General features: G+C 42.6%; 1 long non-coding RNA gene across 1 annotated transcript; it reads left to right on the top strand.

Annotated features, from left to right (window-relative positions):
• Positions 1–6: 6 nt before the first annotated feature.
• Positions 7–4414, top strand: LOC123121387 (uncharacterized). The gene is made up of 3 exons (XR_006459685.1): positions 7–83; positions 212–277; positions 484–4414. It is a non-coding gene; the product is annotated as an uncharacterized lncRNA (long non-coding RNA).
• The last annotated feature ends 22390 nt before the right edge of the window (positions 4415–26804 follow it).

Genomic DNA, 26804 nt, shown 5'->3' with positions numbered 1-26804 from the left:
TCCCCCTCGTGGTTGTTCAGTGCCCCCCCTCCCCCCCGCTCTACTTCAGTCTATGTCTTCTCCTCTTCCCGTCCCGAGCTAGGGTTCGTGGATTTTGCTGCTAGATCTCCTCCTTATGCTTCCTCCGATCATACATCTTCTTGTGCTATCTGTTTCTTTGCTAGATCTGCTCACCTGGGTGCTTCTCTATGGTTATCTATGGTGTTTGCAGGACTTTCCAATCGGGGGATTGGTTGCTGTAGGATTTGCCTTTGCTGCACCTCATATTTTTTTTCAGGTATTCTTGTCGTGGTTACCCTCTCTGCCTTAGTTTATCTTGCTCTTTGTGTTCTTCGCTTCATGCGTCGAGATAGGGTCCGTGTAGTTTCTTGCTAGATCCGATACTTCTGCTTCCTCTGCTCATAGTTCTTCCTGAGCTTTTTTGTTTTCTTGCTAGATCTGCTTACTAATGTGCTTCTCTGTGTTTATCTATGTTGTTTGCAGGATTTACCAGTCGGGGGATTTCCTTGCTGACGGATTGTCGTTGGTGCATCTCCTCTTTCTCACGTATTTTTTGTCTTTGTTTGAATCTTACTGTTTGGTGGTAGTGTGTGTAGTATGTTTAGGGTTTCTAGATGTGCAGTGTGATTTGGTTTTACGGCTTGGTTTTAGGTTTTGGTTTATTAGGGTTTGAACTGGGTAATTTAGTGTGTCTTGTATGTCTGTAAAGATGCATTCTTTTTAGTGTTTATTGTTTTTTGTGATGCAGATTCTAGGTTGTGTGCTTTTTGTAGGCCTTTCTTGATTATTTTTTAGTAGCAGGATGGTGTCCTGAACCCATGCAGTAGCAGGATGGTGGTCTCATAATGTTATATTTTGATTTTTATAATGTCCACTCTTTTTGTGTCAATGATTTTTTGTTACACTTTGCTTCTTGAGGAATTTCTGGAAGTTTAGCTTTAAAGAGATGCAATTTGTTCAGATTTAATAAAGATTAGGGAGGTTTTTTATGTAATTTCTTTTTAAGGTTCCAATTTAGATTTGTGAATTCTATTTTTGCGAGATATAATTAGATTGATAGTGTTTTTTTTATAGTTAATGTAGGTTGTCCTTCCTGCTTATTCCCTTTTGTTTAATTATGTAAATTTGTCTTTTTTTATTTACTCTATGTTTCTTAGATTTTTTGTAGCTATGGTTTGCCCTGTTTGTCGTTGTCCGGGTGCCCCTTGTGTACCATTGGTGCCAGATCATGACGTCTGTGAAGTATTTGATGTTGTCCTTGATGAGGATTGCTTCAGGAGGATGGTGAGTTGTATTTATCTTTTCTTTTATAGGAACTCTTTAATTCTATACGTATCAGTATGTGTGCTCTCATGAAACCTGTGCAAGTATGGCTGTGTGTATGCAAAATGTGTGCAAGCTTCGGTATTAGAAATGTGTGCAAGTTTAGTTATATTATGAATCGAAGTTAGTATATTTATAATTAGGAACATTGTATTTTGTGTAGGTTGATTTCCTTTTGGACATGTCAATGAATCTTTTGCTATTGTAAAATGTATGCAAGTTTAGTATGATGAATACACAAGAAACATTCATAGCTTGATTTATGTTTTGTTCATGTGAATATATATATATATATATATATATATATATATATATATATATATATATTATCATCAAGACTAATATAAATTTTTTGCTGGTGTAATTAGTGTGTAAGTTTATAATTACGAGTATGCAACTTTTAAATTTGTACTTATATTATGATGGAGGCTTCTATAGATCTTCCAGTGTAGTTTGAGTCTTTTGTTGTTGTAAAATGTGTGCATTTTTAGTATGATGAGGATGCAAGTCTGTAATTGTAACTTTTTCCTGATTTTAAGGAATTAGTTTCGTGTACTCATACTGAAGCTTGTGCATTTTTATTTTTAGGTATTTAGTATGTCCTAGTAACTATCAATGTATCTGCTTGCAGTAAGTTGTAATCCAGTGTATGATATAGGCTAGTATGAATCTTTTGCTATTGTAAAATGTATGCAAGTTTAGAATGATGAATGTGGAAGAAACATATATATGATGATTTATGTTTTGTTCATGTGAATGTATATATACTATCATCAAGGCTAAGATTCTAGTTGATATTGATGAATACACACTAGTATAACTGAAACTGTGAATTGAGTTATATATTTTGTATTTCATGTAGCCTGAATTTCTTTTTGTGCATATCAATATACCTGCTTACAATAAATACTAGACCAGGATATCTTGTAGGCTAATATGGATCTTTTGTTGTTGTAGAATGTGTGCAAGTTCTAGAATTATGCGTATGCAAGTTTTTGGTATAGTTTTTTTTACTTATATGAATGTTTATGCATTTTTATTTAGGTATTTACTACTTATATTCCAGTGAGTTTTAGACCACGATATCATCAATGCTAATATGAATTTTTGCTGGTGTAATTAGTGTGTAAGTTTAGAATTATGAGTATGCAACTTTTAGTTGCACTTGTATTGTGATGGAGGCTTCTATAAATCTTCCTGTTGCGTAGTGTGTGCAAGTTTATTATCATGAACATCGAACTTTTTGATATAATCCAGTCTATCATATAGGCTAGTTTGAGTCTTTTTGCTGTTGTAAAATGTGTGCAATTTTTAGTATGACGAGGATCCAAGTTTTAGTTGTACCTTTTTTTGATTTTAGGAATTAGTTTCTTGTACTCATAGTGAAGCTTGTGCATTTTTTGTAGGTATTTAGTATGACCTATCAATATATCTACTTGCAGTAAGTAGTAATCTAGTGTATCATATAGGCTAGTATGAATATTTTTCCTATTGTGAAATGTATGCAAGTTTGGTATGATGAGGATGCAAGTTGTAATTGTAGCTTTTTTTATTTTAGGAATTAGGTTTTCGTACTCATACTCAAGCTTGTGCAATTTTTATTTTAGGTCTTTAGTATGACCTAGTACCTATCAATGTATGCGCTTACAGTAAGTTATAATCCATTGTATCATATAGGCTAGTATGAATCTTTTTGTTGTTGTAAAATGTGTGATATTTTTAGTATGATGAGGATGCAAGTTTTAATTGTACCTTTTTGATTTTAGGAATTAGTTTCTTGTACTCATAGTGAAGCTTGTGCATTTCTATTTTTAGGTATTTAGTATGACCTATCAATGTATCTGTTTGCAGTAAGTAGTAATCCAGTGTATCATAATAGGCTAGTATGAATCTTTTGCTATTGTAAAATGTATGTAAGTTTAGTATGATGAGGATGCAAGTTGTAATTGTAGCTTTTTTGATTTTAGGAATTAGGTTTTTGTACTCATACTCAAGCTTGAGCATTTTTTTATTTTAGGTAGTTAGTATGACCTAGTACCTATCAATGTATGAGCTTACAGTAAGTTATAATCCAGTGTATCATATAGGCTTGTATGTATCTTTTTGCTGTTGTACAATGTGTGCAATTTTAGTATGATAAGAATGCAAGTTTTAATTGTACCTTTTTAGGTTTTAGGAATTAGGTTTTTGAACTCATACTGAAGCTTGTGCATTTTTATTTTTAGGTATTTAGTATGACCTATCAATGTATCCGTTTGCAGTAAGTAGTAATCCAGTGTATCATATAGGCTAGTATGAATCTTTTGCTATTGTAAAATGTATTCAAGTTTAGTATAATGCAAGTTGTAATTATAGCTTTTTTGATTTTAGGAATTAGGTTTTTGTACTCATACTCAAGCTTGTGCATTTTTTATTTTAGGTCTTTAGTATGACCTAGTACCTATCAATGTATGTGCTTACAGTAAGTTATAATCTAGTGTATCATATAGGCATGTATGTATGTTTTTGCTGTTGTACAATGTGTGCGATTTTAGTATGATAAGAATGCAAGTTTTAATTGTACCTTTTTAGGTTTTAGGAATTAGGTTTTTGAACTCATACTCAAGCCTGTGCACTTATATTCAACCTCTTTTATAGAATTTTTTTCTATTGATTTTGTTCTTGTTCAATCCAATACATTCCCTGCAATGTGAGGGCTTTCCTAGCTGCTTACATTCAGGAGCACAGGAATGTTGCCAAGATGTCGCACTACAAGAGGATTGAGCCTGCTTTGCTGACTTTTGAGAGTAGATCTTATGCTGTTATTTTTAAGCATGAAGCCCATTACTCCAAGTTCTATGGTTCTGCCTGGTTCGAACTTACCCATGACTATGCTCTTTGTGCTGGAGATCGTGTGGTCTTCACTCTGGACCACTCTGTGTTTGATCTGAAAGTAGAGACTTACCATGCTGGGCATAGGATTCTTCCTTCTCCTTGTTGTGGTATGTTTTTGATATATAGTTTTTTACTGCAATATTGTCATAGATTTTTACTAGATTGTGGTTTTGAAGGAAATATGCCCTAGAGGCAATAATAAAGTTGTTATTTTATATTTGCTTATTTCATGATAAATGTTTATTATTCATGCTAGTATTGTAATAACCGAAAACTTGATACATGTGTGGATACATAGACAAAACACAGTGTCCCTAGTAAGCCTCTACTAGACTAGCTCGTTAATCAAAGATGGTTAAGTTTCCTAACCATACACATGTGTTGTCACTTGATGAACGGGATCACATCATTAGGAAAATGATGTGATGGACAAGACCCATCCGTTAGCTTAGCATAATGATCGTTAAGTTTTATTGCTATTGCTTTCTTCATAACTTATACATGTTCCTTTGACTATGAGATTATGCAACTCCCGAATACCGGAGGAATACCTTGTGTGCTATCAAACGTCACAACGTAAATGGGTGATTATAAAGATGCTCTACAGGTATCTCCGAAGGTGTTTTGTTGGGTTGGCATAGACCGAGATTAGGATTTGTCACTCCGAGTATCAGAGAGGTATCTTTGGGCCCTCTCGGTAATGCACATCATAATAAGCCTTGCAAGCAATGTGACTAATGAGTTAGTTACAGGATGATGCATTACGGAATGAGTAAAGAGACTTGCCGGTAACGAGATTGAACTAGGTATGAGTATACCGACGATCGAATCTCGGGCAAGTAACATACCGATGGCAAAGGTAATAATGTATGTTGTCATAACGGTTCGACCGATAAAGACCTTCGTAGAATATGTGGGAGCCAATATGAGCATCTAGGTTCCGCTATTGGTTATTGACCGGAGAGGTGTCTCGGTCATGTCTACATAGTTCTCGAACCCGTAGGGTCCGCACGCTTAACGTTCAATGATGATTTGTATTATGAGTTATGTGTTTTGGTGACCGAAGATTGGTCGGAGTCCCGGATGAGATCACAGACATGATGAGGAGTCTCGAAATGGTCGAGAGTAAAGATTGATATATGGGACGATAGTATTCAGACACCGGAATGGTTCCGGAGTGTTTCAGGTATTTATCGAAGTACCGGGAGGTTACCGGAACCCCCCGGGGGAAGTAATGGGCCACATGGGCCATAGGGGAGAGGCAAGGCAGCCCACAAGGGGGTGCCCCCCCATGGGGAGTCCGAATTGGACAAGGGGAAGGGGCGCGGCCCCCTTTCCTTCTCCATCTCCTCTCCTCCCCCCTTTCCCCCTCCGATAGAAGGAAGGGGGGGGCGGGCGAATAGGACTAGGAGTCCAAGTGGGATTCCTCCCCACTTGGCGCACCCTAGGCCGGCCTCCTCCCCTGTCCCTCCTTTATATACGGGGGCGGGGGGCACCTCTAAGACACATCAAACATTGTTAGCCGTGTGTGGCGCCCCCCTCCATAGTTTACGCCTCCGGTCATATTCACGTTGTGCTTAGGCGAAGCCCTGCGCGAATCACTTCACCATCACCGTCACCACGCCATCGTGCTGACGGAACTCTCCCTTGACACTTTGCTGGATGAAGAGTTTGAGGGACGTCATCGAGCTGAACGTGTGCAGAACTCGGAGGTGTCGTACGTTCAGTGCTTGATCGGTCGGAACGAGAAGAACTTCGACTACATCAACCGCGTTGTCAAACGCTTTCGCTTTTGGTTTACAAGGGTACGTGGACACACTTTCCCCTCTCGTTGCTATGCATCTCCTAGATAGATCTTGCGTGAGCGTAGGATTTTTTTAATTGCATGCTACGTTTCCCAACAATGGCATCCGAGCCAGGTCTATGCGTAGATGAGATATATGCACGAGTAGAACAAAATGAGTTGTGGGAGATGATAGTCATACTGCTTACCACCAACGTCTTATTTTGATTTGGCGGTATTGTTGGATGAAGCGGCCCGGACCAACCTTACATGACCGCGTTCATGAGACCGGTTCCACCGACAGACATGCAACTTGTTTTGCATAAAGGTGGCTGGCGGGTGGTTGTTTCTCCAACTTTAGTTGAATCGAATTTGACTACGGCCGGTCCTTGTTGAAGGTTAAAACAGCAAACTTGACGAAACATCGTTGTGGTTATGATGCGTAGGTAAGAACGGTTCTTACTAGAAGCACGTAGCAGCCACGTAAAACTTGCAACAACAAAGTAGAGGACGTCTAACTTGTTTTTGCAGGGCATGTTGTGGTGTGATATGGTCAAGACATGATATGATATACGTTGTTGTATGAGATGATCATGTTTTGTAAAAGTTATCGGCAACTGGCAGGAGTCTTATGGTTGTCGCTTTTATTGTATGAAATGCAAACGCCATGTGATTGCTTTACTTTATCACTATGCGTTAGCGATAGTTGTAGAAGCAATAGTTGGCGAGATGACCACGACGCTACGATGGAGATCAAGGTGTCAAGCCGGTGACAATGGAGATCATGACGGTGCTTTGGAGATGGAGATCAAAGGCACAAGATGATGATGGCCATATCATGTCACATATTTTGATTGCATGTGATGTTTATCTTTTATGCATCTTATTTTGCTTAGTACGGCGGTAGCATTATAAGATGATCCCCTACTAAAATTTCAAGTTATAAGTGTTCTCCCTGAGTATGCACCATTGCAAAAGTTCTTCGTGCTGAGACACCACGTGATGATCGGGTGTGATAGGCTCTACTTTCACATACAACGGGTGCAAGATAGTTTTTCACATGCGGAATACTCGGGTTAAACTTGATGAGCCTAGCATGTACAAATATGGCCTCGGAACACTGGAGACCGAAAGGTCGAACGTGAATCATATAGTAGATATGATCAACATAGAGATGTTCACCATTGATGACTACTCCATCTCATGTGATGATCGGAAATGGTTTAGTTGATTTGGATCACGTGATCATTTAGATGACTCAAGGGATGTCTATCTAAGTGGGAGTTCTTAAGTAATATGATTAATTGAACTTTAATTTATCATGAACTTAGTCCTGATAGTATTTGCAAATTATGTTGTAGATCAATAGCTCGCGTTGTAGCTCCCCTATGTTTTTGATATGTTCCTAGAGAAAACTAAGTTGAAAGATAATAGTAGCAATGATGCGGACTGGGTCCGTGATCTGAGGATTATCCTCATTGCTGCACAGAAGAATTATGTCCTTGATGCACCGCTAGGTGACAAACCTATTCCAGGAGCAAATGCAGACGTTCTGAACGTTTGACAAAGCTCAGTATGATGACTACCTAGGAGTTTAGTGCACCATGCTTTACAGCTTAGAACCGGGACTTCAAAAACGTTTTGAACGCCATGGAATATATGAGATGTTCCAAGAGCGGAAATTGGTATTTCAGACTCATGCCCGTGTCGGGAGGTATGAGACCTCTGACAAGTACTTTGCCTACAAGATGGAAGAGAATAGCTCAGCCAGTGAGGATGTGCTCAGAATGTCTGAGTACTACAAATCGCTTGAATCAAGTGGGAGTTAATCTTCCAGATAAGATAGTGATTGACAGAGTTCTCTAGTCACCATCACCAAGTTATTGGAACTTCGAGATGAACTTTAATATGCAAGGGATGACGAAAACGATTCCCGAGCTCTTCGTGATGCTGAAATCGACGAAGGTAGAAATCAAGAAAGAGCATCAATTGTTGATGGTTAACAAGACCACTAGTTTCAAGAAAAAGGGCAAGGGAAAGAGAGGAAACTTCAAGAAGAATGGCAAGCAAGTTGCCGCTCCCGTGAAGAAGCCCAAAGCTAGACCTAAGCCTGAAACTGAGTGCTTCTACTGCAAAGGAAATGGTCACTGGAAGCAGAACTACCCCAAATACTTGGCGGATAAGAAGGATGGCAAAGTGAACAAAGGTATATTTGCTATACATGTTATTGATGTGTACTTTAGTAGTGTTCATAGTAACCCCAGGGTATTTGATACCGGTTCAGTTGCTAAGATTAGTAACTCAATACAGGAGTTGCAAAATGAACAGAGACTAGTTAAGGGCGAAGTGACGATGTGTGTTGGAAGTGATTCCAAGGTTGATGAGATCACCATCGCACACTCCCTCTACCTTCGGGATTGGTGTTGGACCTAAATAAATGTTATTTGGTGTTTGCGTTGAGCATGAATACGATTGGATCATGTTTATTGCGATACGGTTATTCATTTAAGTTAGAGAATAATTGTTGTTCTGTTTACATGAATAAAACCTTATATGGTCATACACCCAATGTAAATGGTTTATTGAATCTCGATCATAGTGTACACATATTCATAATATTGATGCCAAAAGATGCAAAGTTGATAATGATAGTACAACATATTTGTGGCACTGCCGTTTAGGTCATATTGGTGTAAAGCGCATGAAGAAACTCCATGCAGATGACCTTTTGGAATCACTTGATTATGAATCATTTGATACTTGCGAACCATGCCTCATGGACAAGATGACTAAAACTCCGTTCTTCGGAACAATGGAGCGAACTACTGACTTATTGGAAATAATACATACTGATGTATGCGGGCCAATGAGTGTTGAGGCTCGCGGCGGGTATCATTATTTTCTGACCTTCACAGATGATTTGAGCAGATATGGGTTTATCTATTTAATGAAACACAAGTCTGAAACATTTGAATAGTTCAAAGAATTTCAGAGTGAAGTGGAGAATCATCGTAACAAGAAAATAAAGTTTCTATGGTTTGATCGCGGAGGCGAATATTTGAGTTACGAGTTTGGTCTTCATTTAAAACAATGTGGAATAGTTTCACAACTCACGCCACCTGGAACACCACAACGTAGTGGTGTGTCCGAACGTCGTAACCGTACTTTATTAGATATGGTGCGTTCTATGATGTCTCTTACCGATTTGCCACTATCATTTTGGGGTTATGCATTAGAGACAGCCGCATCCACGTTAAATAGGGCACCGTCTAATTTCGTTGCGACGCCACTGTATGGACTGTGGTTTGGCAAGAAACCTAATGTCGTTTCTTAAAGTTTGGGGTTGCAATGCTTATGTGAAAAAGCTTCAACCTGATAAGCTCGAACCGAAATCGGAGAAGTGCGTCTTCATAGGATACCCAAAAAGAAACTGTTGGGTACACCTTCTATCACAGATCCAATTGCAAGATCTTTGTTGCTAAGAATGGATCCTCTCTAGAGAAGGAGTTTCTCTCGGAAGAAGTGAGTGGGAGGAAAGTAGAACTTGATGAGGTAATTGTAACTTCTCTCGAATTCGAAAGTAGCTCATCACAGAAAACCGTTCCCGTGATGCCTACACCAACTAGTGAGGAAGCTAATGATAATGATCATGAAACTTCGGATCAAGTTACTACCGAACCTCGTAGGTCAACCAGAGCATGTTCCGCGCCAGAGTGGTACGATAATCCTATTCTCGAAGTCATGTTACTAGACCATGACGAACCTACGAACTATGAGGAAGCGATGATGAGCCCAGATTCCGCAAAATGGCTTGAGGCCATGAATCTGAGATAGGATCCATGTATGAGAACAAAGGGACTTTGGTGGACTTGCCCGATGATTGGCAAGCCATAGAGAATAAATGGATCTTCAAGAGGAATACGGATGCTGATGGTAGTGTTACTATCCACAAAGCTCGAATTGTCGCAAAAGGTTTTTGACAAGTTCAAGGTGTTGACTACGATGAGATTTTCTCACTCGTATCGATGCTTAAATCTGTTCGAATCACGTTAGCAATTGCCGCATTTTATGAAATCTGGCAAATGGGTATCAAAACTGCATTCCTTAATGGATTTATTAAAGAAGAGTTGTATATGATGCAACCAGATGGTTTTGCCAATCCTAAAGGTGCTAACGAAATGTGCAAGCTCCAGCAATCCATCTATGGACTGGTGCAAGCATCTCGGAGTTGGAATATACACTTTGATAAGTTGATCAAAGCATGTAGTTTTATACAGACTTGCGGTGAAGCCTGTATTTACAAGAAAGTGAGTGGGAGCACTACAGCCTTTCTAATAAGTATATGTGAATGCCATATTGTTGATCAGAAATGATGTAGAATTTTCTGGAAAGCATAAAGGAGTGTTTGAAAGGAGTTTTTCAAAGAAAGACCTCAGTGAAGCTGCTTACGTATTGAGCATCAAGATCTATAGAGATAGATCAAGACGCTTGATAAGACTTTCGATGAGTACATACCTTGATAAGATTTTGAAAGATTCAAAATGGATCAGTCAAAGAAGGAGTTCTTGCCTGAGTTGTAAGGTATGAAGTTGAGTAAGACTCAAAACCCGACCACGACAGAAGATAGAGAGAGAATGAAAGTCATTCCCTATGCCTCAGCCATAGGTTCTATAAAGTATGCCATGCTGTGTAACAAACCTGTTATGTACCTTGCCATGAGTTTGGCAAGGTGGTACGATAGTGATCCAGGAGCGGATCACTGGACAGTGGTCAAAGTTATCCTTAGTTACCTAAGAGGACTAAGGAAATATTTCTCGGTTATGGAGGTGATAAAGAGTTTACGTCGATGCAAGCTTTGACACCAATCTGGATGGCTCTGAGTCTCGATCTAGATACATATTGAAAGTGGGAGCAATTAGCTAGAGTAGCTCCCTGCAGAGCATTGTAGACATAGAAATTTGCAGAATACATACGGATCTGAATGTGGCAGGTCCGTTGACTAAACCTCTCTCACAAGCAAAACATGATCACACCTTAGTACTCTTTGGGTGTTAATCACATAGCGACGTGAACTAGATTATTGACTCGCATGTTGTCATAACTGCTCGACCGATAAAGATCTTCGTAGAATATGTGGGAGCCAATATGAGCATCCAGGTTCCGCTATTGGTTATTGACCGGAGAGGTGTCTCGGTCATGTCTACATAGTTCTCGAACCCGTAGGGTCTGCACGCTTAAGGTTCGATGACGTTTTGTATTATGAGTTATGTGTTTTGGTGACCAAAGATTGTTTGGAGTCCCGGATGAGTTTACGGACATGATGAGGAGTCTCGAAATGGTTGAGAGGTAAAGATTGATATATTGGACGATAATATTCGGACACCGGAATGGTTCCGGAGTGTTTCAGGTATTTATCGGAGTACCGGGAGGTTACCGGACCCCCCCAGGGGAAGTAATGGGCCACATGGGCCATAGGGGAGAGGCAAGGCAGCCCACAAAGGGGTGGCGCCCCCCCATGGGGAGTCCGAATTAGATAAGGGGAGGGGGCGCGGCCCCCCTTTCCTTCTCCCTCTCCCTCTCCTTCCCCCTTTCCCCCTCCGATAGAAGGAAGGGGGGGGGGCGAATAGGACTAGGAGTCCAAGTGGGATTCCTCCCCACTTGGCACGCCCTAGGATGGCCTCCTCCCCTCTCCCTCCTTTATATACGGGGGCGGGGGCACCTCTAAGACACATCAAACATTGTTAGCCATGTGCGGCGCCCCCCTCCATAGTTTATGCCTCCGGTCATATTCACGTAGTGCTTAGGTGAAGCCCTGCGCAGATCACTTCACCATCACCGTCACCACGCTGTCATGCTGACGGAACTCTCCCTCGACACTTTGCTGGATCAAGAGTTCGTGGGACGTCATCGAGCTGAACGTGTGCAGAACTCGGAGGTGCCGTACGTTCGGTGCTTGATCGGTCGGAATGAGAAGAAGTTCGACTACATCAACCGCGTTGTCAAACGCTTCCGCTTTCGGTCTACAAGGGTATGTGGACACACTCTCCCCCTCTCGTTGCTATGCATCTCCTAGATAGATCTTGCGTGAGCGTAGGAATTTTTTTGAAATTGCATGCTACGTTTCCCAACAGGTTTTCTCTTGTTTTGTAGCTTTTGAAAATCTGACTGATGTGAAGTACTAGCTTGTTTTCTCTTCTATCATGCCTCGGGGTTTGCAATTCAACTATCATGACAATAGCTTGTTTGTAATATCTCTTTTCCGTACATCTAGTTTTCTGCATTGCCTCCCGTACGTTCATGTGTTGACTCGCACAAACACAGAGAAGTTCATCATGGTATTTTTGTTCTTACTGCTTAATTTTTGCTTTTACTGCTTTAATTTTTTGCTCTTACTACTTAATGTTACTCTTATCTCAAATAATGTGTTGTTTTTTTGAATATTTACTGTAGGGTAAAAACCCCACAGCCCTTTATTGCAGCCTTAAAACAAACTGTACAGAGGAAGATACAAATTACAAGCCTAATTTAGAAGAAAGAAAAAACTTACATTTACATGAGGGAGTTAACCCAATCTACAAGCCTAGACTTAATGCTATCCTTAAGCCTATGAGATAGGAGGAGAATATCATGTACAAAGCTACCCCTCCAGGCAGCAAAAGTAGCCTGTACCCCCCTGAAAGTTCTCCCATTTCTCAGAATCCAAATATTCCAAGCAGCTGTGAGCATAACTTCAAAGAAGAAAGGATGCCCAAATCTCTGCCTTGCTTGAGATATACATTGCTGAATATTTGAACCATGTGACCAATCGATCTGCAGGTAATTCCAAACCCTGGCACTGAAATTACATTCAAAGAATAGATGAGCTCTATCCTCCAAAACAAAGGCATTACAGATGACACATAGATTATCAGCCGTAGGAGACCCCCAATGCCTGCGGACCAACATGTCCTTTGTGTTGAGCCTGTCAAAAAAGAGGAGCCAACCAAAAACTTTGATTTTCATAGTACATCTGCTCTGCCAAAGCCACTTGCAGGGTTGAATAGTTGGGAGGTGTGTATGCATGATGTCGTAGAAGCTCTTTGCTATAAACTGTCCAGACTTTCCAGGCCAAATCCAAACATCAGACAATGTCGGATCTCTCTGAAGATTGAACAATCATCCTTCCAAGGTTTCCAATTCAGCTGCTGCCTCCTGAGATATTGGCAGGTGGAACATTGAGAAAAAGTCCTGATTTTGTTGGAAATATGCCCTAGAGGCAATAATAAAATGGTTATTATTGTATTTCCTTGTTCATGATAATTGTCTATTGTTCATGCTATAATTGTATTAATTGGAAACCGTAATACATGTGTGAATACATAGACCACAACATGTCCCTAGTAAGCCTCTAGTTGACTAGCTCGTTGATCAATAGATGGTCGTGGTTTCCTGACCATGGACATTGGATGTCATTGATAACGGGATCACATCATTAGGAGAATGATGTGATGGACAAGACCCAATCCTAAGCATAGCACAAGATCGTGTAGTTCATTTGCTAAGAGCTTTTCTAATGTCAAGTATTGTTTCCTTAGACCATGAGATTGTGCAACTCCCGGATACTGTAGGAATGCTTTGGGTGTACCAAACGTCACAACGTAACTGGGTGGCTATAAAGATGCACTACAGGTATCTCCGAAAGTGTCTGTTGGGTTGGTACGAATCGAGACTGGGATTTGTCACTCCGTATGACGGAGAGGTATCTCTGGGCCCACTCGATAATGCATCATCATAATGAGCTCAATGTGACTAATGAGTTAGCCACGGGATCATGCGTTACGGAACGAGTAAAGAGACTTGCCGGTAACGAGATTGAACGAGGTATGGGGATACCGACGATCGAATCTCGGGCAAGTAACATACCGATAGACAAAGGGAATTGTATACGGGATTGATTGAATCCCCGACATCGTGGTTCATTCAATGAGATCATCGTGGAACATGTGGGAGCCAATATGGGTATCCAGATCCCGCTATTGGTTATTGGCCGGAGAGGTGTCTCGGTCATGTCTACATGGTTCCCGAACCCGTAGGGTCTACACACTTAAGGTTCGGTGACGCTAGAGTTGTTATGGAAAATAGTATGTGGTTACCGAAGGTTGTTCGGAGTCCCGGATGAGATCCCGGACATGACGAGGAGCTCCGAAATGGTCTGGAGGTGAAGATCGGTATATTGGTCGAAGGGTATTGGAGTCTGGAATTGTTCCGGGGGTACCAGGCTATGGCCATCATGTCTGAAAGGGGTTTCGGAGGCCCCGGCAAGCGTTGGGGGGGGGCTTATGGGCCAAGGGGAAGGGGCAAACCAGCCCACTAAGGGGCCGTGCGCCCCTCCCAACCCCTCTCACGTAACCAGGAGAGGTGGGGGCGCCACCCCTAGGGCAGCCGCCCCTCCCGGCTTGGGGGGCAAGTTTCCTAGGGGGTGGGGGCGCCCAAACCCATCTAGGGTTTCCCCTGGCCACCGCCTCCTCCTCTAGATCCATCTAGAGGGGCCGGCCCCCTCTCCCCTTCCCCCTATATATAGTGAGGGGGTGGGAGGGCAGCCGCACCCCCTGGCCTGGCGCAGCTTTCTCCTCCTCCAACTCCTCCTGCTCCTCCGTAGTGCTTAGCGAAGCTCTGCCGGAGAACCACGAGCTCCATTTGCCACCACGCCGTCGTGCTGCTGGAGTTCTCCCTCAAATTCTCCTCTCCCCTTGCTGGATCAAGAAGGAGGAGACGTCCCCGGGTTGTACGTGTGTTGAACGCGGAGGCGCCGTCCGTTCGGCGCTAGATCAGATCTTCTGCGATTTGAATCGCCGCGAGTACGACTCCATCAACCGCGTTCTTGTAACGCTTCCGCTTAGCGATCTTCAAGGGTATGAAGATGCACTCCCTCTCTCTCGTTGCTAGCATCTCCTAGATTGATCTTGGTGACACGTAGGAAAATTTTGAATTATTGCTACGTTACCCAACAGTGGCATCATGAGCTAGGTCTATGCGTAGATTCTATGCACGAGTAGAACACAAATTAGTTGTGGGCGATGGTTTTTTCAATTTTCTTGCCGTTACTAGTCTTATCTTGATTTGGCGGCATTGTGGGATGAAGCGGCCCGGACCGACCTTACACGTACACTTACGTGAGACGGGTTCCACCGACTGACATGCACTTGATGCATAAGGTGGCTAGCGGGTGTCTGTCTCTCCCACTTTAGCCGGATCGGATTCGATGAAGAGGGTCCTTATGAAGGGTAAATATCAATTGGCATATCACCGTTGTGGCTTTTGCGTAGGTAAGAAACGTTCTTGCTAGAAACCCATAGCAGCCACGTAAAACATGCAACAACAATTAGAGGACGTCTAACTTGTTTTTGCAGGGTATGCTATGTGATGTGATATGGCCAAAAGGATGTGATGAATTATATATATGTGATGTATGAGATTGATCATGTTCTTGTAATAGGAATCACGACTTGCATGTCGATGAGTATGACAACCGGCAGGAGCCATAGGAGTTTTCTTAACTTATTGTATGACACGCGTGTCAATGAAAAACGCCATGTAATTACTTTACTTTATTGCTAACCGTTAGCCATAGTAGTAGAGGTAATAGTTGGCGAGACAACTTCATGAAGACACGATGATGGAGATCATGGTGTCATGCCGGTGACGAAGGTGATCTTGCCGTGCCTCGAAGATGGAGATGAAAAGGCGCAAGATGATATTGGCCATATCATGTCACTTTATGATTTGCATGTGATGTTTGTCATGTTTACATCTTATTTTCTTAGAACGACGGTAGCATAAATAAGATGATCCCTCACTAAAATTTCAAGAGATGTGTTCCCCCTAACTGTGCACCATTGCGAAGGTTCGTTGTTTCAAAGCACCACGTGATGATCGGGTGTGATAGATTCTAACGTTCGTATACAACGGGTGTAAGCCAGATTTACACATGCGAAACACTTAGGTTGACTTGACGAGCCTAGCATATACAGACATGGCCTCGGAACACAAGAGACCGAAAGGTCGAACATGAGTCGTATAGTAGATATGATCAACATGGAGATGTTCACCGTTGATGACTAGTCCGGCTCACGTGATGATCGGACACGATCTAGTCGATTCGGATCATGTATCACTTATATGACTAGAGGGATGTCTATCTAAGTGGGAGTTCATTAAATAATCAGATGAACTTAATTATCATGAACATAGTCAAAAAGTCTTTGCAAATTATGTCATAGCTTACGCTTTGGTTCTACTGTTTAAGATATGTTCCTAGAGAAAATTTAGTTGAAAGTTGATAGTAGAAATTATGCGGACTGGGTCTGTAAACTGAGGATTATCCTCATTGCTGCGCAGAAGGCTTATGTCCTTAATGCACCACTCGGTGTGTGAACCTCGAGCGTCGTCTGTGGATGTTGCGAACATCTGACATACACGTTTTGATGACTACGTGATAGTTCAGTGCGTAATGCTAACAGTTTAGAATTGAGGCGCCAAAGACGTTTTTGAAACGTCGCAAAACATATGAGATGTCCCAAAGACTGAAATTGTGATTTCAGACTGGTGCCCACGTCAAGAGGTATGAGACCTCTGACAAGTTTCTTAAGCCTGCAAACTAAGGGAGAAAAGCTCAATCGTTGAGCATGTGCTCAGATTGTCTGAGTACTACAATCGCTTGAATCGAGTGGGAGTTAATCTTCCAGACGAGATAGTGATGGTTCTCCATAGTCACTGCCACCAAGCTATTAGAGCTTCGTGATGAACTATGACATATCAGGGATAGATATGATGATCCTTGAGCAACTCGCGATGTTTGACACCGCGAAAGTAGAAATCAAGTAGGAGCATCAATTGTTGATGGTAAGTAAAACCACTAGTTTCAAGAAGGGCAAGGGAAAGAAGGAATACTTCATGAAACGGCAAATCAGTTCCTGCTCTAGTGAAGAAACCCAAGGTTGAACCCAAACCCGAGACTAAGTGCTTCTGTAATGAGGGGAACGGTCACTGAAGCAGAACTACCCTAGATATTTGGTAGATGAGAAGGCAGGCAAGGTCGACAGAAGTATATTGGATATACATTATATTAATGTGTACTTTACTAGTACTCCTAGTAGCACCAGGGTATTAGATACCGGTTCGGTTGCTAAGTGTTGGTAACTCGAAATAAAAGGCTACGGAATAAACGGAGACTCGCTAAAGGTGAGATGACGATATGTGTTGGAAGTGTTTCCAAGGTTGATGTGATCAAACATCGCACACTCCCTCTACCATCGAGATTGGTGTTAAACCTAAATAATTGTTATTTTGTGTTTGCGTTGAGCATAGACATGATTGGATTATGTTTATCGCAATACAGTAATTCATTTAAGGAGAATAATGGTTACTCTGTTTATTTGAGTAATACCTTCAATGGTCTTGCACCTAAAATGAATGGTTTATTGAATCTCGATCGTAGTGATACATATGTTCATGCCAAAAGATATAAGATAGTAATGATAGTACCACATACTTGTGGCACTGCCATTTGAGTCATATTGGTATAAAACGCATGAAGAAGCTCCATGTTGATGGATCTTTGGAGTCACTCGTTTTTGAAAAGATTGAGATATGCGAACCATGTCTATTGGTAGATATGCATGAAGGAACTCCATACAGATGGATTGTTTGGACTCACTTGATTTTGAATCACTTGAGACATGCAAATCATAACACATGGGCAAGATGACTGAAAGGCCTCATTTTCAGTAAGATGGAACAAGAGAGCAACTTGTTGGAAGAAATATATTTGATGTGTGCAGTCCAATGAGTGCTGAGGCACGCAGTGGATATCGTTATGTTCTTACTTCACAGATGATTTGAGTAGATGCTAAGAATATTTACTTGATGAAACACAAGTCTGAATTATTGAAAGGTTCAAGTAATTTCAGAGTGAAGTTGAAGATCGTCGTGACAAGAGGATAAAATGTCTATGATATGATCATAGAGACATCTGAGTTACGAGTTTGGCACACAATTAAGACATTGTGGAAATTGTTTCACAACTAATACCGCCTGGAACACCATAGTGTGATGGTGTGTCCGAACATCATAACTGCACCCTATTGGATATGGTGCATACCATGATGTCTCTTATCGAATTACCACTATCGTTTATGGGTTAGGCATTAGAGACAACCGCATTCACTTTAAATAGGGCACCACGCAATTCCGTTGAGACGACTGTTGAGGGACGTAGCAATAATTCAAAATTTTCCTACGTGTCACCAAGATCAATCTAGGAGATGCTAGCAATGAGAGAGAGGGAGTGTATCTTCATACCCTTGAAGATCGCTAAGCGGAAGCGTTACAAGAACGCGGTTGATGGAGTCGTACTCACGGCGATTCAAATCGCGGAAGATCCGATCTAGCGCCGAACGGACGGCGCCTCCGCGTTCAACACATGTACAGCCCGGGGACGTCTCCTCCTTCTTGATCCAGCAAGGGGAGAGGAGAAGTTGAGGGAGAACTCCAGCAGCACGACGACATGGTGGCAATGGAGCTCGTGGTTCTCCGGCAGAGCTTCGCTAAGCACTACGGAGGAGAAGGAGGAGGTGTATGAGGAGGGAGGGCTGCGCCAGGGAAGAGGTGCGGCTGCCCTCCCACCCCTCCACTATATATAGGGGCAAGGGGAGAGGGGGAGGCGCCCTAGGGTTTCCCTTAGGAGGCGGCGGCTAAGCAGATTGGATCTCCCTAGGGAAAATCCTAGGGAGACTTGCCCCCCAAGCCAAGCAGGTGGAGGTGCCCCACCTCCCCAAGTAACGTGGGAAAGGGTGTGGGGGGCGTACCACCCCTTAGTGGGCTGGTTTGCCCCTTCCCCTTTGGCCCATGAGGCCTTCCAACACTTGCCGGGGCTCCCGAAACACCTTTCGGTCATGCTGACCATAGCCTGGTACCCCCGGAACACTTCCAGACTCCAATACCCTTCGTCCAATATATCGATCTTCACCTCCGGACCATTCCAGAGCTCCTCGTCATGTCCGGGATCTCATCCGGGACTCCGAACAACCTTCAGTAACCACATACTATTTCCCATAACAACTCTAGCGCCACCGAACCTTAAGTGTGTAGACCCTACGGGTTCGGGAACCATGCAGACATGAGCGAGACACCTCTCCGGCCAATAACCAATAGCGGGATCTGGATACCCATATTGGCTCCCACATGTTCCACGATGATCTCATCGGATGGACGATGATGTCGGGGATTCAATCAATCCCGTATTCAATTCCCTTTGTCAATCGGTATGTTACTTGCCCGAGATTCGATCGTCGGTATCCCAATACCTCGTTCAATCTCGTTACCGGCAAGTCACCTTACTTGTTCCGTAACGCAAGATCCCGTGGCTAACTCATTATTTACATTGAGCTCATTATGATGATGCATTACCGAGTGGGCCCAGATATACCTCTCCGTCATACGGAGTGACAAATCCCAGTCTCGATTCGTGCCAGCCCAACAGACACTTTCGGAGATACCTGTAGTGCACCTTTATAGCCACCCAGTTACGTTGTGACGTTTGGTACACCCAAAGCATTCCTACGGTATCCGGGAGTTGCACAATCTCATGGTCAAAGGAAACAATACTTGACATTAGAAAAGCTCTTAGCAAACGAACTACACGATCTTGTGCTATGCTTAGGATTGGGTCTTGTCCATCACATCATTCTCCTAATGATGTGATCCCGTTATCAATGACATCCAATGTCCATGGTCAGGAAACCATAACCATCTATTGATCAACGAGCTAGTCAACTAGAGGCTTACTAGGGACATGTTGTGGTCTATGTATTCACACATGTATTACGGTTTCCAGTTAATACAATTATAGCATGAACAACAGACAATTATCATGAACAAGGAAATACAATAATAACCATTTTATTATTGCCTCTAGGGCATATTTCCAACAGTCTCCCACTTGCACTAGAGTTAATAATCTAGTTCACATCACCATGTGATTAACACTCATAGTTCACATCGCCATGTGACTAATACCCAAGAGTTTCCTAGAGTCAATAATCTAGTCCACATCACCATGTGATTAACACTCAATGAGTTCTAGGGTTTGATCATGTTATGCTTACGAGAGAGGTTTTAGTCAACGGGTCTGCAACATTCAGATCCGTGTGTGCTTTACAAATCTCTATGTCATCTTGTAGATGTAGCTACCACGCGCCACTTGGAACTATTCCAAATAACTGCTCTACTATACGAATCCGGTTTACTACTCAGAGTCATCCGGATTAGTGTCAAAGTTTGCATCGACGTAACCCCTTACGACGAACTCTTTTACCACCTCCATAATCGAGAAAATTCCTTAGTCCACTAGATACTAAGGATAAGTTCGACCGCTGTCATGTGATCCATTGCTGGATCACTCTTGTACCCCTTGACTAACTCATGGCAAGGCACACTTCAGGTGCGGTACACAGCATAGCATACTGTAGAGCCTACGTCTAAAGCATAGGGGACGACCTTCGTCCTTTCTCTCTCTTCTGCCGTGGTCAGGTCTTGAGTCTTACTCAATACTCACACCTTATAACACAGCGAAGAACTCCTTCTTTGCCGATCTATTTTGAACTCCTTCAAAATCTTCTCACGGTATGTGTTCATTTGAAAGTACTATTAAGCGTTTTTGATCTATCCTTATAGATCTTGATGCTTAATGTTCAAGTAGCTTAATCCAGGTTTTTCATTGAAAAACACTTTTCAAACAACCTTATATGCTTTCCAGAAATTCTACATCATTTCTGATCAACAATATGTTAACAACATATACTCATCAAAAATTCTATAGTGCTCCCACTCACTTCTTTGGAAATACAAGTTTCTCATAAACTTTGTATAAACCCCAAATCTTTGATCATCTCATCAAAGCGTACATTCCAACTCCGAGATGCTTACTCCAGTCCTTAGAAGGATTGCTGGAGCTTTGCATACTTGTTAGCATCTTTCAGGATTGACAAAACCTTCTGGTTGTATCACATACAACCTTTCCTCAAGAAAATCGTCGAGGAAACAATGTTTTGACATCCTATCTGCAAGATTTCATAAATAATGCAGCAACTGCTAATATAATTCCAACAAACTCTCAGCATCACTACGAGTGAGAAAATCTCATCGTAGTCAACTCCTTGAACTTGTCGGAAAACATCTTAACGACAAGTCGAGCTTTCTTAATGGTGATACTTACCATCATTATCTGTCTTCCCTTTTAAAATCCATCTGTACCCAACAGCCTTACGACCATCAAGTAGTTCTTTCAAAGTCTATACTTTGTTTTCATACATGGATCCTCTCGGATTTTATGGCCTCAAGCCATTCGTCGGAATCCGGGCCCACCATCGCTTCTCCACAGCTCATAGGTTCATCGTTGTCCAACAACATGACTTCCAAGACAGGATTACGTACCACTCTGAAGTAGTACGCATCCTTGTCGTCCTATGAGGTTTGGTAGTGACTTGATCCGAAGTTTCATGATCACTATCATAAGCTTCCACTTCAATTGGTATAGGTGCCATAGGAACAACTTCCTCTGCCCTGCTACACACTAGTTGAAGTGACGGTTCAATAACCTCATCAAGTCTCCACCATCCTCCCACTCAATTCTTTCGAGAGAAACTTTTCCTTGAGAAAGGACATGTTTCTAGAAACGATCACCTTGCTTCCGGATCTGAAATAGGAGGTATACCCAACAGTTTTGGGTATTCTATGAAGATGCATTTATCCGCTTTGGGTTCGAGCTTATCAGCCTGAAACATTTTCACATAAGCGTCGCAGCCCCAAACTTTTAAGAAACGACAGCTTAGGTTTCTCTAAACCATAGTTCATACGGTGTCGTCTCAACGGAATTGCGTGGTGCCCTATTTAAAGTGAATGCGGTTGTCTCTAATGCCTAACCCATAAACGATAGTGTAATTCGAAAAGAGACATCATGGTATGCACCATATCCAATAGGGTGCAGTTATGATGTTCGGACACACCATCACACTATGGTGTTCCAGGCGGTATTAGTTGTGAAACAATTTCCACAACGTCTTAATTGTGTGCCAAACTCGTAACTCAGATATTCATCTCTGTGATCATATCATAGACATTTTATCCTCTTGTCATGACGATCTTCAACTTCACTCTGAAATTACTTGAACCTTTCAATAATTCAGACTTGTGTTTCATCAAGTAAACATACTTAGCATCTACTCAAATCATCTGTGAAGTAAGAGCATAATGATATTCACTGCGTGCCTCAGCACTCATTGGATTGCACACATCAAAATGTATTACTTCCAACAAGTTGCTCTCTTGTTCCATCTCACTGAAAACGAGGCCTTTCAGTCATCTTGCCCATGTGGTATGATTTGCATGTCTCAAGTGATTCAAAATCAAGTGAGTCCAAATGATCCATCTGTATGGAGTTTCTTCATGCATATATACCAATAGACATGGTTCGCATGTCTCAATCTTTTCAAAAACGAGTGAGTCCAAAGATCCATCAACATGGAGCTTCTTCATGCGTTTTATCCCAATATGACTCAAATAGCAGTGCCACAAGTATGTGGTACTATCATTACTATCTTATATCTTTTGGCATGAACATGTGTATCACTACGATCGAGATTCAATAAACCATTTATTTTAGGTGCAAGACCATTGAAGGTATTATTCAAATAAAAAGAGTAACCATTATTCTTCTTAAATGAACAACATAATCCAATCATGTCTATGCTCAACGCAAACACCAAATAACAATTATTTAGGTTTAACACCAATCTCGATGGTAGAGGGAGCGTGCGATGTTTGATCACATCAACCTTGGAAACACTTCCAACACATATCGTCATCTCACCTTTAGCGAGTCTCCGTTTATTATGTAGCCTTTTATTTCGAGTTACCAACACTTAGCAACCGAACCGGTATCTAATACCCTGGTGCTACTAGGAGTACTAGTAAAGTACACATTAATATAATGTATATCCAATATACTTCTGTCGACCTTGCCTGCCTTCTCATCTACCAAATATCTAGGGTAGTTCTGCTTCAGTGACCGTTCCCCTCATTACAGAAGCACTTAGTCTCGGGTTTGGGTTCAACCTTGGGTTTCTTCACTAGAGCAGCAACTGATTTGCCGTTTCATGAAGTATCCTTCTTTCCCTTGCCCTTCTTGAAACTAGTGGTTTTACTAACCATCAACAATTGATGCTCCTACTTGATTTCTACTTTCGCGGTGTCAAACATCGCGAGTTGCTCAAGGATCATCATGTCTATCCCTGATATGTTATAGTTCATCACGAAGCTCTAATAGCTTGGTGGCAGTGACTATGGAGAACCATCACTATCTCATCTGGAAGATTAACTCCCACTCGATTCAAGCGATTGTAGTACTTAGACAATCTGAGCACATGCTCAACGATTGAGCTTTTCTCCCTTAGTTTGCAGGCTTAAGAAACTTGTAAGAGGTCTCATACCTCTTGACATGGGCACTAGTCTGAAATCCCAATTTCAGTCTTTGGAACATCTCATATGTTCTGCGACGTTTCAAAACCGTCTTCGGTGCCTCAATTCTATGCCGTTTTAACATTACGCACTGAACTATCACGTAGTCATCAGAACGTATATGTCAGATGTTCGCAACATCCACAAACGACGCTCGAGGTTCAGCACACCGAGCGGTGCATTAAGGACATAAGCCTTCTGTGCAGCAATGAGGACAATCCTCAGTTTACGGACCCAGTCCGCATAATTGCTACTATCAACTTTCAACTAAATTTTCTCTAGGAACATATCTTAGTAGAACTAAAGCGTAAGCTACGACATAATTTGCAAAGACCTTTTGACTATGTTCATGATAATTAAGTTCATCTAATGAATTTTTTTAACGAACTCCCACTTAGATAGACATCCCTCTAGTCATCTAAGTGATACATGATCCAAGTCAACTAGGCCGTGTCCGATCATCACGTGAGACGGACTAGTCATCATCGGTGAACATCTTCATGTTGATCGTATTTGCTATACGACTCATGTTCGACCTTTCGGTCTTCCGTGTTCCGAGGCCGTGTCTGTACATGCTAGGCTCGTCAAGTCAACCTAAGTGTTTCACATGTGTAAATCTGGCTTACACCCGTTGTATGCGAATGTTAGAATCTATCACACCCGATCATCACGTGGGCTTCGAAACAACGAACCTTCGCAACGGTGCACAGTTAGGGGGAACACATCTCTTGAAATTTTAGTGAGGGATCATCTTATTTATGCTACCGTCGTTCTAAGCAAATAAGATGTAAACATGACAAACATCACATGCAAATCATAAAGTGACATGATATGGCCAATATCATCTTGCGCCTTTGATCTCCATCTTCGAGGCGCGGCATGATCACCTTCGTCACCGGCATGACACCATAATCTCCATCATCATGATCTCCATCATCGTGTCTTCATGAAGTTGTCTCGCCAACTATTACTTCTACTACTATGGCTAACGGTTAGCAATAAAGTAAAGTAATTACATGGCATTTTTCATTGACACGCAGGTCATACAATAAATTAAGAAAACTCCTATGGCTCCTGCCAGTTGTCATACTCATCGACATGCAAGTCGTGATTCCTATTACAAGAACATGATCAATCTCATACATCACATATATATAATTCATCACATCCTTTTGGCCATATCACATCACATAGCATACCCTGCAAAAACAAGTTAGAGGTCCTCCAATTGTTGTTGCATGTTTTACGTGGCTGTTATGGGTTTCTAGCAAGAACGTTTCTTACCTACGCAAAAGCCACAACGGTGATATGCCAATTGCTATTTACCCTTCATAAGGACCCTCTTCATCGAATCCGATCCGGCTAAAGTGGGAGAGACAGACACCCGCTAGCCACTTTATGCATCAAGTGCATGTCAGTCGGTGGAACCCGTCTCACGTAAGTGTACGTGTAAGGTCGGTCCGGGCCGCTTCATCCCACAATGCCGCCAAATCAAGATAAGACTAGTAACGGCAAGCAAATTGAAAAAACCATCGCCCACAACTACTTTGTGTGCTACTCGTGCATAGAATCTACGCATAGACCTAGCTCATGATGCCACTGTTGGGTAACGTAGCAATAATTCAAAATTTTCCTACGTGTCACCAAGATCGATCTAGGAGATGCTAGCAACGAGAGAGAGGGAGTGCATCTTCATACCCTTGAAGATTGCTAAGCGGAAGCGTTACAAGAACGCGGTTGATGGAGTCGTACTCACGGCGATTCAAATCGCGGAAGATCCGATCTAGCGCTGAACGGACGGCGTCTCCGCGTTCAACACACGTACAGCCCGGGGACGTCTCCTCCTTCTTGATCCAGCAAGGGGAGAGGACAAGTTGAGGGAGAACTCCAGGAGCACGACGACATGGTGGCAATGGAGCTCGTGGTTCTCCGGCAGAGCTTCGCTAAGCACTATGGAGGAGAAGGAGGAGGTGTATGAGGAGGGAGGGCTGCGCCAGGGAAGAGGTGCGGCTGCCCTCCCACCCCTCCACTATATATAGGGGCAAGGGGAGAGGGGGAGGCGCCCTAGGGTTTCCCCTAGGGGGCAGCGGCCAAGCAGATTGGATCTCCCTAGGGAAAATCCTAGGGAGACTTGCCCCCCAAGCCAAGCAGGTGGAGGCTTGCCTCCCAAGCCAGGTGGAGGCCCCCCACCTCACCAAGTAACGTGGGAAAGGGTGTGGGGGGGCGCACCAACCCTTAGTGGGCTGGTTTGCCCCTTCCCCTTTGGCCCATGAGGCCCTCCAACACTTGCCGGGGCTCCCGAAACACCTTTCGGTCATGCTGGCCATAGGCTGGTACCCCCGGAACACTTCCGGACTCCAATACCCTTCGTCCAATATATCGATCTTCACCTCCGGACCATTCCGGAGCTCCTCGTCATGTTCAGGATCTCATCCGGGACTCGGAACAACCTTCGGTAACCACATACTATTTCCCATAACAACTCTAGCGTCACCGAACCTTAAGTGTGTAGACCCTACGGGTTCGGGAACCATGCAGATATGACCGAGACACCTCTCCGGCCAATAACCAATAGCGGGATCTGGATACCCATATTAGCTCCCACATGTTCCACGATGATCTCATCGGATGAACCCCGATGTCGGGGATTCAATCAATCCCGTATTCAATTCCCTTTGTCAATCGGTATGTTACTTGCCCGAGATTCGATCGTCGGTATCCCAATACCTCGTTCAATCTCGTTACCGGCAAGTCACTTTACTCGTTCCGTAACGCATGATCCCGTGGCTAACTCATTAGTCACATTGAGCTCATTATGATGATGCATTACCGAGTGGGCCCAGAGATACCTCTCCGTCATACGGAGTGACAAATCCCAGTCTCGATTCGTGCCAGCCCAACAGACACTTTCGGAGATACCTGTAGTGCACCTTTATAGCCACCCAGTTACGTTGTGACGTTTGGTACACCCAAAGCATTCCTACGGTATCCGGGAGTTGCACAATCTCATGGTCTAAGGAAACGATACTTGACATTAGAAAAGCTCTTAGCAAACGAACTACACGATCTTGTGCTATGCTTAGGATTGGGTCTTGTCCATCACATCATTCTCCTAATGATGTGATCCCGTTATCAATGACATCCAATGTCCATGGTCAGGAAACCATGACCATCTATTGATCAACGAGCTAGTCAACTAGAGGCTTACTAGGGACATGTTGTGGTCTATGTATTCACACATGTATTACGGTTTCCAGTTAATACAATTATA

The sequence above is a fragment of the Triticum aestivum genome, chromosome 5D (genome assembly GCF_018294505.1).
Source record: "Triticum aestivum cultivar Chinese Spring chromosome 5D, IWGSC CS RefSeq v2.1, whole genome shotgun sequence".
NCBI lineage: Eukaryota > Viridiplantae > Streptophyta > Magnoliopsida > Poales > Poaceae > Triticum > Triticum aestivum.
Note: the sequence above shows the minus strand (reverse complement) of the source record. Positions and strands in the feature narration are given on the sequence as shown.